Source organism: Gobio gobio, assembly GCF_949357685.1.
Source record: "Gobio gobio genome assembly, chromosome: 3".
In the NCBI taxonomy this organism is placed as follows: Eukaryota; Metazoa; Chordata; class Actinopteri; order Cypriniformes; family Gobionidae; genus Gobio; species Gobio gobio.
Genome location: NC_137099.1, coordinates 60,689,404 through 60,707,994, shown reverse-complemented (window position 1 = coordinate 60,707,994; position 18,591 = coordinate 60,689,404). Strand labels below are relative to the sequence as shown.

At 37.2% G+C, this 18,591-nt stretch overlaps 1 protein-coding gene across 6 annotated transcripts in view; it reads left to right on the top strand.

The window, feature by feature from the left end:
- The window catches only part of LOC307122980 (GTPase IMAP family member 9-like), a 120,883-nt gene that overhangs the window by 94,817 nt on the left and 7,475 nt on the right, over positions 1 to 18,591 (top strand). The window contains exon 1 of one of the 6 annotated variants that reach the window (XM_079811337.1): positions 10,130 to 10,275. The exons of 3 other annotated variants lie outside the window; for them this stretch is intronic. The gene's annotated coding sequence lies outside the window, so the exon portion shown is untranslated. Of the gene's footprint in view, positions 1 to 10,129; positions 10,276 to 18,591 lie in introns of those variants that run through there. 2 more of the 6 variants (XM_079811334.1, XM_079811335.1) reach the window with 2 other exon arrangements.

Sequence of the window (18,591 nt, the reverse complement as noted above, 5' to 3'; positions counted from 1 at the left end):
GCATTGAAGCTTTTCAGCCAAATGGTTCACAAAAGGATTTATTTCTCAAAGCCTTGTTTGCTCATAATACCTCCTGGTGGTCAAAGAGTGTAAAGCAAGCAGATACATCAGAGATTACCTGATGTGATCTGTGATAGGCTGCACTGTATATTAAGCCAATAAAGGCTTAGAACAGCTCCCTGAACCAGTCAGGCTGAAGCAACATCAATGACGTCATTGGTCTAAAGCGATACAAGCCTTGAGACGCGCTTCATTGAAAGCTTCCGGGATTTCTCAACACATGTTCCGAACGTAACATTACTAGACCTAAGCATGATCAACTGCAAGATATTGTCACAAAAATAGATAAGATAGATAGGTCGTTTATTGTCATTACACATGTTCATGTACAATGCAACAAAACTTGTATGGAGCAAGCCTCCAAACCGCAGCTCAATAGAGGGATTATATCAACATAATTAAAAAGTGTTTATGACGTGTTAGCAATAATATTGTTAAATATCATTAATTGACATGAAAAATTGACTAGTCAATGATTTAGTTAGAAAATAGATAATCTCTTAAAAAAAATAGGCATTTTTTTTTTTTTTACTTTCCTACCTTTAGAATAAAATAATTTTTTGTTTTGTTTTTGCTTCATCAATAGGAAGAGACTTACCATAATATAAAGTCCAAGTGCCCAACCAAAGGGAACACTGATCACCATAAAGGTGACAACAAAACATTCGAGGAAAATCAACATCAGTTTATGAAGTCAGATTATGGGATGTTCCTCAAATGTTTCAGTTGGGTTGACAATTCAACATTCATGATGACTTTTGGAAATGAGTGAATGCAACTACACTCTTAAAAGAAATGGTTCTATTTAGAACCAGAAATGGTTCTATCACCTGCTTCATATATGGAACCCCAAAATGGTTCTATATATGAACCATATTAAAGGGTTCATTAAAAAGAACCCCAAATGGTTCTTGGAATCCAAGTTAGATGGTTCTTTTTAGAACCATTTAAGGGTTCTTTATTATTAAGTTATCACCGGTATTTAATAATATAACCAATCCAGACAGTACAAAAATTTAAAATTCATTAAATTTATTATTTAAAAAAATAGAATAAATATTATCATTTCAAATCTTTATTAGACCAAGCATTTTCACTTTTTAAAAAACATACATAAACATTTAAAATCTGTATATTCTGTATTAGACCAAGCATTTTCACTTTTTAAAAAACATACATAAACATTTAAAATTACATCTCTGTATCTGTGTTAGACAGCTAAACTTGAAATGTTTAATTACATACAACCATTTAATATTAACTGCAATTGTACTTTTTTAAAATTGTAATTGAACATTTTACTCTTTTTCAATTTAATAAACATTCACGCATTTTAAATTTTTAATATATACCAGCTTGCTTATATACCCTATGTACATATATACCATTCTTTTAAATGTCTCTGAACTGAGGAAACTAATCACAATCCTAACAAAAATAACACATTTATTAAATAGTATTATTTACACAAGTTGACTGTACATTTTTAGTACAGGTATTGGTATTCTTGTGTCATGACGAGATCTTAGTTTAAGCATGTATTTTTGAATGAAAATCTTTGTGTTCTTAATGGCAAGCTGAGCATTGAAAAGAAAATAGGCTGCAAACAGGCATTCCACAGCCTGTGTAATGTCAATGTCTGCCTCTCTTATAATGTTCACGTTGTCCATTATAATGCTGACACTTTCAGCCTTGAGGGGATCAGGACAGCCGTTAAGCAGTTGGTGCAGGACCTTTGGGTTCCTGTAAAAAAAAAAAAATTACAAACAATGAGTGCTTTTCACCAATTAATAGAAAAAGACTTAAAATTACCCCATAATTTACTCACCAACAAGGCAACCTAGACATTTATGACTTGCTTTTTTCAGTTCAACACAATCTGAGTTATATTTAATTATAATCATTCCAAGCTTTGTAATGCCACTTTGATTACTTTGAATCCCACTGGTTCATTTGTTCTTGTGACTGAATCGTGACACAACATAAGATATGACAAATAGGCACGCGACATGCAAGAACCAACAAGACTCAAAACTATTTATGTGAAGCTGATGTGCCGATGTGTGATTGTGCTTAGTTATTCATTTATTTACTCCAGCAAAAAACATCCACAGGGTTTGTCCAGGGACGAATTTTAACCCCTGGAGAGCACTTTTTGGGAGTTTCAAAAGTTGGGGTGCTATTCAATGACATTACAAAGCTTGTTACTAAGAAAGAGATTGAGTAAATTATAGGGTAAGTTTTATTGAAAATTGTTTAAAACTTTGGTGTAAGGGTGAGTAAACAGTAATATTTTTTTATATTTAAATGAACAGTTCCTTTATTAAGTCAACTCCCTCAAATGTTAATGAAACTACAGAAGACTCTATACTTACACTATCTACACAGTAGAGGAAGCTGGCGTTTTCTTTGAAAAGTGCTGGCAATAAAATGAGTGCAGCATTCCTAACAAGACCTACAAACAGATACAAGTTAGTGTACATCAGGCACTGAATTCAATTAAAGGAATAGTTTACCCAAAAAATGAAAATTCTGTCATCATTCACTCACTCTCGTCATTTCAAACATAAATGGCATTCTTTCTACAGCATATCAAAAAAAAGATATTTTGAAGAATCTTGGAAACTGAAAAACACTGGTACCCATTCACTTGATTTGTATGGACACAAAACCAATATAGGTCAATGGGCACCGCCGTTGTTCGTTTACCATCCTTCAAAATATCTTATTTTGTTTTCTGACGATTAAAGTCATACAGATTTTAAATGATGAGAGGTAAGTAAATGATGACAGAATTTACATTTTAGGGTAAACTATTAATTTAATACTAACACTTATAGGTCAACAATTTATAGGTGCAGCCACTGAGCTCACGAGAACACAAGTACAGACAAGTACGCATATTGAGAAACGTCCCAAGTCTTGCAGTCTCTACTAATGAGCTGATGATTTAAATCAGGTGTGTTAGATGAGGGAGACATGCAAAATGTGCACTGGTTGGGGGTCCCCAGGACAGGTTTGAGAACCACTGCTCTAGGGGTACCTGGGGTGTGCCGGACATAAGTTATGCAGGAAAAACCCTGGTGAAGTTACCTTCTGTGATTTCCTCTGCTGGTCCAAAGAGATTGGCATATAGATTTTTTTTTTACTTCCTTCTTTTGCACTCCTGATGATGTTTGGGGCCATTTCATTTAGAGAGGTTTCCATGTTCTTTGCCAAGTCTGTTCCAAACCTCATTGTCATTTCATGCAGCATCTTAAATACAAAACATTGTTTACTTCAGGTGCATATATCCAAATTACACAACCCTCCACTGCATCTGTCAGTCATCCTCTATTCAAACTGCGTGGCGCGTTCGGTTACGACAGTCAACACGACGAAACTCTCTCCAAGATGATTCAATGTTACTGTTATTATGCTTGATCTGTAGATAATGTTTCATGGTTTCACAAAGTTTCCCATATCCCTCCGTCTTCCAACGGGTTCGCTTTTATTTTTTAATCGGCGCCTAACGTTATTGTACAATTAGTTACCGTTAATAAACAGCGAGCGCGCGCTTCACTGAAATAATAAAATCACGCTTAGTCTCCTTCTAAACACAGCTGTCTTATTGTTATTGACATTAACATAATTAACACTGACAAGGGAATAAAGGGAGACTGTAACTTAATTTGTTTAAAAACCGAGCAAAATCATTTTAACAGGGCTTTCTGAACCAACGGCTGACGAAGCCACTCAGTTCTAACCAGCAATACTTTTAACTGAAGTAAATATTATCCATTTTTCTTCTAGTATCACTATTTAACATTAATTTTAACAGAATATTAACTGATGGTACTACATATTTCAGTAATATGGTTTTAAAAATGTAAAAACTTAACTTACCTGATGGCTGAACGGGCAGATGGCGGACTCCTCAGTTTGAAAAATTAACCGTCTCAAGTTCATCTTCGCCAATCCACCAATAGGAATTCAAGAAAGGATGACGCAACACATATACGTCACTACTTGCATTTTTACGATTATTTGTTTTTTAATGCCCCCTTCGGGTTAGATTAAACCATGGTACAAAATAAAGAAAACACCTGGTTAGTTTATTTATTTTACACAATTCTTTGTTAAAAAGCCAACTATAATGTAGTAGGAAATATAAGTTTCATGCTAATGTACAAAATTGCATTAAAAAGCTCAAATCATCCATTGATTCATGCATATAAATTTTTTTTGACTCTTGTTTTTGACTACAGCAGTCATTCTCCTCAAAAAGCTTTGTGAATGTGTTATGTAGGCCTATAATTATTGTGTTATCTTTAGTTTACACTTCAGTCATAAAACATGAATTATAGAACCGTTTTAATAAAAAAGGTTCTTTGCTCTCCAAGGGTTCTACATAGAACCATTTTTTTGTAAAAGGTTCTATTGGCCAAGTATAGAACTCTAGGGTTCTATGTAGAACCTCAAGGAACCCTTTTTTTTAAGAGTGTAGAGAAAGAAAACTGCAGAAGTGGAGGACATGAGGGAAAAGACTATTAAGAATTGCAAACATTTTATTTTGCTTGACAAAATGACACTAAAACCAATAAATTAATCTTAACTTGGGTTTCTTAGTGTTTTACTTGAACTAAGCATATAACCAGGCACGTGCAGAGGGGGGGGCTTTGGGTGCTCGAGCCCCTGCCCTTTTTCAAAATGAATCAAAAGTGCCCCTCTCAGACAAATATCAATGATAATATCGTGGTCAATAAAACTAAATAAATGTGATTAACATGACATTGATGACAATGTATAAAATAGTAACGAACGGCTCAAAAGTCGGACAATTTCTGTTGAGGCGTTGCCATAACGCGTTGCTATGGGTTGCGTGCGTTTTGATTGACTGCTGATTTTCCTCTGTTCGGAAGCGGCTCTCGAGCCAAATATGGTCCTTTCAGAGAGTGTGTGGCCTCGCGGGAAAAAAAGTAAACCAATATTTTTTTTTCATCCATAATCAGAGCTAATGTGTTGATTTAATTACAAATCTATATATTATATATTTTAAAGTATTACACAATTCACCAATGCGCGTTTGTCATGTATATACACCAACCAATCGTGATCTGGCAAAGCAAGTTCAAATTCCATTGGGCATGTGAAGTGGAGCGGTAATTTTCTGTTCTTATTAATAAATCGGTTGAAAATTACATGGACAGACGAACTACGTTTCGGGCTTTCGGTATGGTGCGCGCGTGTACCGAACGGTTATGAATGCAATCTATAACAGTTAACAGTCGGCTTGTTTAAAGCGCGGAACACACTTCAATCCGAGTTCCCACACGAACATATTAAGTATTCAGTCCATTTTATCACGAAATTCAAACGATAAATGCCGTTTTAACGCTCTATTATGTGACGTGACAGAGAGACGCGTATCAGTTCAACTTCAAGCGGCAGCGCGCGGCGCGCGAGTGAACGCCATCATCTCTTCCTAAAGAAATGAATATCTAAAGGTATGTTGAGGATACATTACAACTTATTGAAACGTATCATATGTTGTGTAATCGCTCCATCTGTGTTTCAACCGCGGAAAGACAATAAAACAGCTTGTAAACAAAAAATGTCATGTAGAATCACATTTACCTCAGAAGTCATTCAGTGTCCACAGCTGTGAGTTCACTAGAGAGATTAACGTCAACTCTTTCACTGAATACATGCACTATATTAGCCTATATATTCGTTATATTAGCCTATATATATTCATTATATTCCACTTAGCCTGTTAGTGATGTCTTGTTTATTTAATGTATGTTTAAATAAACCTGTCATGAAAATTACAGCCACTAAATGATTATATTTCAACAACGAGTTGGAGAAAAAAAAATAATAATTAGATTTACATATTAATGCAAAAACTGCCTTATGTGAAGCTTATGAGTGTTGATTTTTATATCTAAAAATAAATAGCAAATGAATTTAGGCTAATACCCAGCCAGCACAGTCATGTGGGGCCCATATGGGCGTCACCTGGGCTGTCTAACTGGGGCCCAGCCAGTTTTGTCCTCAGTTTCCATGTAGGCCCCACATGGGCTAGCCCAGATGAACTGAACACTGCTCAGTGTGCACACTACAGGCTGTTAAATGTAACTGAATCAGTGTTGGAGTTAATGAGATAATTAAGTGATTAATAGAGTAATGACTGAATATTACTGAAGACTCCTGATGATAACAAGCAGAATCACTGAAGGACAGAGAAACACAACAGACTTCAGACACAACTTCACAAAAGCATTATCAGCTTCCCTTTTTACCTATTAGATTGACTTTCTGTTATCTTAGTTCTTATTGATAATTCCCACTGAGCAAAGGTGTACGTTGAAAAGACGTCCACTGAGGAGCCAGAATGAAAGTTTTTATGACGTCTGTTTTTGACGTGTTCTGCACGTCCGATATAGACGTTCATGGAACCTCAAGGTTAAAAACTAGTTCAAATGTGCTCATTGTGGACATATTTCCCATTTGTAATTGCAAAGCAACTCACAGACAGTGTGAGTTTGTCCAGAAATCATGAAAATAAAAGAAACTTAGCTCACACCTTTGGACACTTTAGACAATTTATCATCTGTAATTCACACATCTTTGGATCGTGAGAGAATCGTGGGATTCAATCCAGGATCTTCTTGCTGTGAGGAGACAGTGTTTCCCACTGAGACACTGGAGCTGCCCTTAATCACAGACATAAGACACACTTTGACTATTTCTGTCAGACGTCTACAGAAGCTCTTACTGAGAATTAACAGAGCTTTAGATGTTGATGTTTATGGTTAATTTGAAGTCACCATTGTGGTGGGAAGCGTTTGCTTTAGTTGGGCTCTTGGTCCCTGTATTTGAGTTAGATTTTCTTTGGCTGCTGTAACTGTGTGTGTGAAACACAATACTTATGGCTGAGAAAGCAAAGATAAAGTGACTTCAGGTGTTGTCAGCTCCTTGTTGATGACTAAATCATCAGAAGTCTAGAATCTGATGTTGTGCTTTTGAGTTTTAGGTTCTTGTTTGGCAAGTAATCATTTGTTTATATACTATAACCTTGTGAATCTACTGTATTGACACCAATAGCAATAAAATAATCACTCATCCTGAAAGATGATAAAACAGCATGTGCACATTGTTTTGAGAAAATATTTCACATAGTCACACACGGACATCAAGATTTTGCATATGATTCACAACAACGGTGACAATCAAGCATGAGTTTTGTACTTTGAAGCTACCCATCATGCATTGCAGCATGAAGTTTTTTTTGTTATGATTGTCACCGTTGTTGTGAATCATATGCAAAATCTTGATGTCTGCGTGTGACTGTGAAATATTTTCTCAAAACAATGTGCACATGCTTTTTTATCATCTTTTAGGATAAGTGATTATTTTCTTGCTATTGGTGTCAATACAGTGGATTCACAAGGTTATAGTATATAAACCAATTATTATTTGCCAAACAAGAACGTAAAACTCAAAAGCATAACATCAGATTCTAGACTTCTGATGATTTTGTCATCAACAAGGAGCTGACAACAGCTGAAGTCACTTTATCTTTGCTTTCTCAGCCATAATTACTGTGTTTCACACACACAGTTACAGCAGCCAAAGAAAAGCTAACTCGAGTACAGGGACCAAGAGCCCAACTAAAACAAACGCTTCCCACCACAATGGTGACTTCAAATTAACCATAAATATCAACATCTAAAGCTCTGTTAATTCTCAGTAAGAGCTTCTGTAGACGTCTGACAGAAATAGTCAAAGTGTGTCTTATGTCTGTGATTAAGGGCAGCACCAGTGTCTCAGTGGGAAACACTGTCTCCTCACAGCAAGAAGATCCTGGATTGAATCCCACGATTCTCTCACCATCCAAAGATGTGTGAATTACAGATGATATGTTTTCTAAAGTGTCTAAAGGTGTGAGCTAAGTTTCTTTTATTTTCATGATTTCTGGACAAACACACACTCTCTGTGAGTTGCTTTGCAATTACAAATGGAAAATATGTCCACAATTTGAACTAGTTTTTTAACCTTGAGGTTCCATGAACGTCTATATCAGACGTGCAGAACACGTCAAAAACAGACGTCATAAAAACTTTCATTCTGGTTCTTCAGTGGACGTCTTTTCAACGTACACCTTTGCTCAGTGGGAATTATCAATAAAAACTAAGATAACAGAAAGTCAATCTAATAGGTAAAAAGGGAAGCTGATAATGCTTTTGTGAAGTTGTGTCTGAAGTCTGTTGTGTTTCTCTGTCCTTCAGTGATTCTGCTTGTTATCATCAGGAGTCTTCAGTAATATTCAGTCATTACTCTATTAATCACTTAATTATCTCATTAACTCCAACACTGATTCAGTTACATTTAACAGCCTGTAGTGTGCACACTGAGCAGTGTTCAGTTCATCTGGGCTAGCCCATGTGGGGCCTACATGGAAACTGAGGACAAAACTGGCTGGGCCCCAGTTAGACAGCCCAGGTGACGCCCATATGGGCCCCACATGACTGTGCTGGCTGGGTAGTTTGGGCTCTGTTGTTAATCTTTAATAGCAATATGTAAGGGCTCCCTATATAGTTTACAGCATTATCTTTAAGAAACTTTTAGTTATAACTGAATTAATTTAAGGACAGACACAAATTTTTTTTTCATTAAACCACTGTTGAATAAAAATTAATAAAAAAGCAATTTTGTAAAACTGCTGTACCGAATCCGTAGCAAACCGTGACTTCAAAACCGAGCTACGTACCGAACCGTCAGTTTTGTGTACCGTTACACCCCTAATGTATATATATTTACATATTGCCCCTTTTTTACATTTGAGCCCCTGCCTCTGAAGAACTCTCTGCACGGCCCTGTGTGTGTGTGTGTGTGTGTGTGTGTGTGTGAAAGTGCAAAGCTGCTTGTGCGATTGATGGTTTGCAAGAGTTTTCATGTTTATCTGGGTACAAACTTTATTTTTCTACCAATTTTATGGAAATTGATGTGTTTTTGCTTGAACTGAATGTAATTTATCTGCTCCCTCCATTTCCAACGCATCCAAAATGAGCTTGATAAAAGGCAAAAATCCCTCCTTCTGGGTAAATAACCAATCATTAGGCTTGTTTGAGATGAGCGAAATCTGCGCAGAACCGATCACCGGTGAGCCGCGCGAGATGCATGCCAGCTAGAAATGTGTCCGAGGGTCCGCCTTGCTCTGATGTCATGCTGACGTATGTCAAAAAACACTCGCGAGCGAAAGGCGGATGTGTCGGATTCTGCAGTCGAGCGCAGTTGCTCTCCACCGACTGCGCGGAGCAAAAGCATGATGGGAAACGACTTGCTGACGACACAGCTTAATGCTTATTGGTTTAAACAACCGTGATGCATGGTTCTTTTTTTAAATGTTTGATTTTAAAACTCTGAGATCATGTTTTTATGTGTGAATATTCCCAAACTCTCAGACAGTGCGATCTCTCTGTGGGTTATGGGATTGTTGTCATATTTATAAAAAATATAAAAACATGTATGTAGGCCTAATTAAAGTCAAAATGATTGATAAACACGTCTTTCGAATGGAAATAAATAACAAAAACTTTGGGTGTCTTGTTCATAATATTTATTTTCATATAAAAGTAACAGAACTTAAAGGGTTAGTTCACCCAAAAATGAAAATTCTGTCATTAATTCCTCACCCTCATGTCGTTGGACACCCGTCAGACCTCCGTTCATCTTCAGAACACAAATGAAGATATTTTTGTGTAAAGCTGATGCTGAGAAAGGCTTCAGATAGGCCTCCATTGGCATTCAGTGCATTCACACTCCCAAGACCGATAAAAGGCACTTAAAACGTTGTTACAAAGTCCATCTCACCACAGTGACTCTACAATAATCTTACGATGCGACGACAATAGTTTTCGCAGGAGTCTGATCCACTACGAGAAGAGAGAACTGTCCGGCTTGCCTGCATTTTTTTCACTCCTCCCCTCACTGCAGCCGCCTAGTCTCGGCTGAATATCGGGCGAGGCGAGGCGCATCACAAACAAGCCTATTATTAACCTTTCAGTGAAACAAATCTACTTTCAGTTTCACTTTTAGTGCATCATCAAACCTGCTTGTAAACATCAGGAAGCGAAACTTTGCGGAGCTCATCTTCATATCATCTTCATATAGGTGAGTAAATGATGGAATAGGGTCTCCATTCATGTATTAATGCTCATAATGGCCATAGTTTTGCATGACGCTACGAGATTTGTTCAGTTTCATTTATATTGACAAGAGTTAACTTGTGTTTGTGATCGGAGCGATTACAGGTCTGGACACGTCACACCAGGTGTACAACACGGATTAAAAAAAGTGCTTTTCACTACTCTCATAGTTTATGATTGCAGAAAGAAATATGTTTGTGTTGAATATTGATTGAGCAACAGGCTTTGTTTAAAAAAAAAAAGTGGTTCAATTTGTTTAAAAATGGTGACATGGCCTTCATTCAGAGTGCATATTTTGTTGTGCGCACAAATTATCATATCGTGTCAACGATTTACTTAGAACGAGGGAACAACATATTTATATTGTGCTCACGAGGAAACAAATTATTAGGCACATGTTGGGTTCATTTTACCCAGCAAACTGAGTTGTTGATTTAACCCAGCATAGTTGATGCATACTTTATGGCGGTTTAAGAATAGACTACGCCACCCCCACTTTTACGGGATAGGGGACCCTAATAGTGATATTTTCTAAACACTGGCTTCTAGTTCATTTAATTGAACCACCTGAGTATAAAAGGTTGATTTTATTAAAATGGCACAATCCTTCTTCACGGATACTATTGAGATCACATTTGCTGTTAACTAGGATGTTTCAAACAAAATCAAAAATATATCAAACAAACCATCACAGCAAAAAGAAAAAAGAACCAAAAGCACAGCAATTCCAAACAAACAAAAAAACTCAACAAAAAAAAAGGGTAACAAACAAACACTGCTCACCACAAATTAGGATTGAACTATCAAATAAATCTTATACAGAAAAACCTGATAATAAATTTAGTGCTCAAAGCAAATATAGACTTGGGCTGGCATTAAGTGAGTGATATTACATAAAAAAAAAAAACACTCAATCGAAATAAAGTAAATCAAAGTGAAATCACAAACTGGGGGAGGAAACAAACCAATCCAAAACAAATGAAACCAAAATATCCCAACCATTCGTAAAAAACAACAACAATGAAACAACCAAACGTAGAAATAAAACCTCCCATACAGTAGTACACCAGTGAATAAAACACTAAGACTTTACAAAGAAAAAATTAATACCAAAACATGACATACACCCAAACCAAAATAACACAAACTAATCAAATAAACCTCAAATATATTTGTGGGGAAAGAAAACGGTGGCTGCTAACCCGACGGGAAGGATTTTAAGACCTGCAAAACCATTTCCCATTTTTATTACACAAAAAACACATTATACACTTACTTATAAAACAAAATACTCACATACCTTTTTAACAGTACACTATGGTTCACTTTGTTGACTGAGGCATTATAGGAAAGGCAGAAGTGGGTTGTAACGCAGTCAGTTCTGTCCGGACCTCCCTGCACGCGGTTACTCTCAACTCAATGTATACACGCACAGTTGATCATTAGGTAGCCGAAGCCAATGCAGTGTTGCACTCATACAGCGCGTTCAGATCAACAGGTCATCAGTGCAAAGTAATACTAGAACAACAGGTTGGTGTACATATTATACTAATATGTTTCCTATTAGATTCAACTCATTGGTTATAAAGAACACTACTACTCACGTTGGATTGTTGCAAGCATCAGAATATACACATACACGGGTGATCATTAGGTAGCCGAAGCCAACGCAGAGTTGTATGCACACAGCGTTATCAGATCAACAGGTCATCAGCACGGGAATAATCCTAGAACACGTAGATGGGCAAATTCTCTCACTAGATTCAACTCCTATGGATAAAAGTACACATCTACTCACACCAAATGGTCAAACAGCAGTCAAACGCAAGCAGTTTCTCCAAAGTGCCCAAGTAGGGCTCGCTGCAGCCCGCGGTGGATATCCAACTCCGCCCATATCCAAGTGTGACGTCAGAACTCCCGCTCTGCAGCTAATTTCATTGGTTACAGTTACGGGTAGGTTTAGAGATCAGTGTTTGGTGTAGAGGCAGTCTCTACTGTGATTGATATGACCAATAAAATCTTAAAAATCGGCTGCAGGGCGGCATTGGCCTGGCCTCTGACGTCACACTTGGATGTGGGCCGGGTTGGACATCCACCGCAGGCTGCAGCGAGCCCCTTCTCAAAGTGCCTGCCAGTACCAGAGAGAAAGACCCCAGTGGACGAGACGTTCGAGTGGAGACGAGAACAAACGTAGTTTCGCGAGCCCGCGGAGATATATCCAGCTGCAGCCCCGCAGCACTAGCCTGGATGCCAGCCGAACTTAGCCCCGCCCACAACATTTTTACTCGGGCAGTTCGGTCTGGACTTGATCGGTAGAGAAGTAATTATTCCCGAACAGAAGCTGTTCGGACCAATGAAATTGTCAGGGCGGGCTTTAGACGATGATGGACAGATAATCATCCACGTCATCAAAAGGCGCTTCGGTTGAGTTTGTTCTAATCCTAAACGGAGAACTTGTTCGTATATGCGTTCACCTTTACTATTTCTCTCAGAAATGATGATCGTGTTGGTAAGTAAACTCTGTGTATCCTTTTTTTACAACACCAGCAAAGATCGTTTACACATATTTTTCTTCTAACGTTAGGCTACTTATTCCAGCGTGCGTGCAGCAGGGTTGCCAAGATTTTACAACAAAACCCGCCCAATTGCTAACGTTCCTCAAAACTAGCCAAAAACAAGCCCAATAGCTTTCCAGGGGGGGTTCTCCGGGAAAAAGGGCATTTGGGGGGTAAAATATGTGTTATTTTGGCAGGGCTGGCAGCTAAAAATCGCATTCCTGGGTCTGTATATCACATAATTGGGGTCGCTTTAACCCGTGGACTTGGCAACACAGTGCAGTTGAGTTCTGTTGACATTTGATAACTAACGTTGTGCGTCGCTCCGTTGCTCTGATTGGTTGTGGGTCTATCCAATTGAGGTCTTTCCTGGTTCGGTTGAAACACGCCCCATAATCACAGCCCAACGGAGCAGATCAGACTCATATTCTGACTAGAATTGAGTATGACGACATCAGGCTACCGCAGCACACCAGTTTCAGAACACCATCCACAGAACCGGAAGTGAGCGGCGCTACCCATACACGTTGTTTTCATATGGATTTTAAAGTTACTTTTCACGCAAGAGAAACATGCATTTAAGCCAGTAAGATTTGAAACGAAGCATGAAGGAGAATATGTTGAGTTGTGTGTGATATTTCTGTCATGATACATGTGGTGGTGAACGAATATTTAATCTGTTCACGTCTTTCACGTTTTATCATCGTATTATTTAGCTTTTTTTGCATTTGTCAAAATATATTATTTGTCTCAATATTAAATAATTATTAATTAATAAAACAATTTTGTTTTCAGGGATGAAAAGACTTTCATCTTTTCACATCTTTCACGTTTTATCATTAAAACTTTTTTGCATTTGTCAAAAGATATTATTTGTCTTAATATTAAATAATTATTCATTAATAAAACGTATACATTTAGTTTGCAGAGATTAAAACACTTTCATCTTTTCAAGTATTTCTGCAGAAATGCCATGATATGGGCTTAAGAGTCACAAGTTTTTGTGTTTTAAGTTTTTTTTGCATGTTTTTAATTTTTATTATGTGCCATTTAAATTAGTTTAAAACCTATTATTTTAGAAATATTTTATATATGTCCTATTTGTTTTCTTTCAGAGAAACACGTTTCACTTTAAGGCCTTGTATTAAATGGTTATTTTTATTTGACATTTGAAAAATAGAAATCACATTTTCTGTCTATTATTTTCAATCGAAATAAGACGATTGAATATAGAGTCAAATGGGAAACACTTTATAACATGTTACAAATGTATTAGGCCTAATATATTTTTAAGATAAAAATAAAAAGTTGTAGTATTGTTAAAGTAACAATAAACTACAGTGTTTGTGTCCATTAACATTAAATCTCATAGGCTATTTTCTGTCAGTATTATTTAATGAATAATGAATGTGAACAAAATAATACTAATATATCTATAGTCAAATGAGAAACACTTTACAACATGTTATACATTTATTAATATTTTTTAAATAAAAACTGTGTATAGTTTTAGCCTGTTTCCATGAAGTATAAACTACTGTCTTTGTATTCATTGATTTAAGCATGATCAATAGGCTATGTTTTAAAATGTTGATCATTGTACATCATGACATGCATATTATATGAACAGAAAAGTCACTTTATTTAAAAGTATTGTTGTTAAATATTGTAGACATCGATCCGATCAAAATCCATGTGAAAACAGCTTATATTTAACAAAAGAAAATTACATATATGGATAGCGCAACTATGACTGTTTAAGCCCCGCCGCTCACTTCCGGTTCTGTGGATGGTGCACTCTAAAAAGAGATGTGTTAAAAATGACACATGTTGTGTTAGTTTTAACACATGTAGTGAGTGTGCTCAGGGACAACACATGTTGTGAAGATTTTAACACATATTGTGTGTGTGTTCTCAGGGACAACACATGTTGTGTAGATTTTAACACATGTAGTGTGTGTGCTCAGGGACAACACAAGTTGTGTAGATTTTAACACATATTGTGTGTGTGTTCTCAGGGACAACACGTGTTGTGTAGATTTTAACACATGTAGTGTGTGTGCTCAGGGACAACACATGTTGTGTAGATTTTAACACATATTGTGTGTGTGTTCTCAGGGACAACACGTGTTGTGTAGATTTTAACACATGTAGTGTGTGTGCTCAGGGACAACACGTGTTGTGTAGATTTTAACACATGTAGTGTGTGTGCTCAGGGACAACACATGTTGTGAAGATTTTAACACATATTGTGTGTGTGTTCTCAGGGACAACACATGTTGTGTAGATGTTAACACATGTAGTGTGTGTGCTCAGGGACAAGACATGTTGCGTAAAATTTAACACACAACCTGTGTTGTTTTCTTTAACACATCTCCGTGTTACCTGTAACTCAACTAATGTGTTATTCCTCTTACACAGAAGTGTGTTGAAACCTTTTACACAATAATGTGTTATAGTTACACAACGTGTGTCAGATGTGTGTTACATGTGACTGTATGTGTGTATTTGCCAGAGTTACTTCGTGTTTGGATGAACACTGACACGTATTGTTAACTTGTGTTTAGTCCATTGACGTTTAATAAAGAGTGTTTGACTGTTTATTGTATTACCTGGATGTTTTAGACATCATGAATCTACACACACCAGCTCTTATTGAGATGAACAGAGGTTTAGATGTTGATGTTCATTGAATGTTTCATCTGAAGTCTCCAGAATCGTGATCAGTGGCTCCTTTATTTGAGATCTTGACCCTTTACTTGTCTTTAAATTCTCCTCTTTCTGCTGTAACTGCATTTTAATCAAATATGTTTGTTATGGCATGAAAGAAAACACGATCAGAAGTTTCTTGATCACGTCATAATCTCAAGATCTGATCCAGTTTATGATTAAATGGATGGTATACATTTACTTTATTTATGTGCTGTTAGCTATAACAGTTTAGTGAAACTACTTCATGATGTCCAGCAGTGCAGAATTAATTCATAAAAATTCAATGTTTTCAGAAAGTTTAGAGCTGCAGCAGATACTCGTCAAACACACACATCAAGAATCAGATCATGAATCGCAACAATGGTGACAAACGCTTCATCCTGCAGTGCATGCTGGGAGTCATGGATGAGTTTTGTACTATGGTGACTCCCAGAATGCATTGCGGGATGAAGCTTTTGGTTTGTTACCATTATTGAGATTCATGAGCTGATTCTTGATATGTGTGTGTGCCTGTGTGACACCATAGACTAGAACATCCTATGTGCACTGTGTATTTAAAATCAAATGTGCAGATAATGACAACAATAACATTAAAACAATTATTAATAACTGAAAATATTTTTTACAGTAAAGTTTCAGATATCAAACACTTGCCTGAGCTCAACAAATGTATGCGATGATAACATTATCATCTGATCATCGTTTTCTCATGGTTAGTTCTGCTGCTTCAAGTGTGCATAATAAACACACAGTCACAGCAAACCGAGAAAAACTGATGTGAAAGAGTCAAGGGTCAAGAGCTCGAATAAAGGAGCCACTAATCACGATTCTGGTGACTTCAGATGAAACGTTCACTGAATCATCAACACAAATCTTGTTCATCTCAATAAGAGCTTCTGTCTGACAGAAATAAAGTCAGTCTGGTCAGTGATAACAAGTGAAAAGCGGAGAAAGCATTTGAAAAAGACATTGAAAAAGAGGCATGATGTGATTGGCTGCCAAAACACCCACTGCTGTTCATCCAGAGTAACATTTAACACACATTGTGTGTTATATCTACACAACATGTGTCAAAATACCATCAACACACTCAGTGCACTGGTGTGCTGAAACTCTGGGAAAGCCAAACAAAGGTGATTTGACTCCGGGATGAAAATAACAGCGTCTCGACGACATGGCGACAAACAAACTATACGCTATACGCAACACTTCCTCTTCTCCACGCGGGAGCAACAAGACCACGCCCCCTTTTTTTGTGTATTCTTGTGGGCGGAGGTTAGTCAACAAACTGCTCTACTGACATAATTAAAGCAGGATGTACAGAGATGTAGTCCAAGTTTGAGCTTTATAATTTTACAGGTATTATTTATGCTCTAACAGCAACATTACACACTAACTAAAGTTTGAAAAATGGGATCACGAAGAACAGGACCTTTAATACATCAATTAATGTTGACGGCAGGGGCGCGGGAAGTGCTGCAGGTTTCACAGGATTGCAAATTGCAATGCACATTTTTGTTCAATTACATTTATTCAATTTTAGCATTTAGTCAGCTAATTATTTATCATCATCAATATTACATTACAAATTTGTAATCAATTATTTTTTGTCAATAAATGAGCCTGCAACGTTAAACTGAAACTTCTCGGAAAAGCAAAATCAGATGTGATTTTACATAAATCCTAAAAATGTAACAAAGGGCACACAATATCCTCCAATCAGCTGTTAGGAGAATAGGTTTGGAGATGGAAAAAGAGAAAAGGTGACGTGAAGGCCAATTATGGTAGCCCGACTGAGTTTGTGCGCACATATTAGGAGCAGCGAGTAGTGAACACACACACTACAAACCGTAAAAAAGATAAGCCCTGCGTCTCAATGTGAATATATAATGTATAATGTTGGTCCTGACTCTGTGTCAGTCAGCTGATTTCACTAATTAATTCTACCTCCTGGCTGAAAACTGTGCTATCAGCAAATCCAGGTGTTCGGAATAAAATACAGAGCAGGACTTTTTATTTTCTGAAACTGGACTTTCCACCTCTGGCAGTCTCTTGTCAGATCCATACATTGAGCAGTTCCTCCTGCTCTGGCCACCCAGCCAGCACAGCCATGAGGAGCCAGATGGGTTAGTCCAGATGAAATGAACACTGCTCAGTGTGCACACTACAGGCTGATAAATGTAATGCATCAGTTTATGTTAATGGAGTTCATGAGATAATTAAATGATTGAGTGATGACTGAGCCTTATTGAAGACACCTGATGATAATGAGCAAAATCACTGAAGGGCAGAGAAACACAAGAACTACAACTGACTTCAGCCACAGCTTTAGATGAAATCAACTGAAGATAAAAGAAGACATTAAATCTCTGAAGATCTCAGCAGAGGAGGATTAAACAACTCCACAAACAGCATTATAGGCATATTATTACAGGCATCATCTTTCAAACTCAATTTCTTTTGACTTTTGTTAGTGCCTTTAGATGTATTTCAACTAGGGCTGGGCAAATTAACGCGTTAACGCGGGCGATTCAATTTTTCAGCTTAAAGCATTAAAAATATTTAACGCAAATAACGCAGCGTCCATTTTTATGTCCATTTTTGCCTAGCGTTACATTATATGATCACGCTCCTATTCATGTAAATGCTTCCAAGCGTGACAAGACACAAGAGAACGCACTGTATGACAATGTCCTGTGTGTGTGTGTGTGTGTGTGTGTGTATGTCAGTGTCCTGTCTGTGTGGCTGCGTCTTATGTCAGCTAATCGAGGGACACTCTGACACACACACACACACACACACACACACTCACACACACTCGACGTGTGAGACGGATGCTCACATCGAGTTCTCTTTTGCTCTTGAACAAACAATAACACAGAGGATTTTGAGTATTCTCATATTAGGAGTCTTAAATTAGTTAAATAACGTCTTAAATGAACTTAAAGAGTTGTGAGGAAATGAGATGCGCGGGACAGCTCGTCAGATCCGCTTCATGTTCGACTGTGGCTGTTCTTAAAGTGACAGGAGCACTGATGATGTCTGTCTTTAATGTTCATCAAAGAACAACT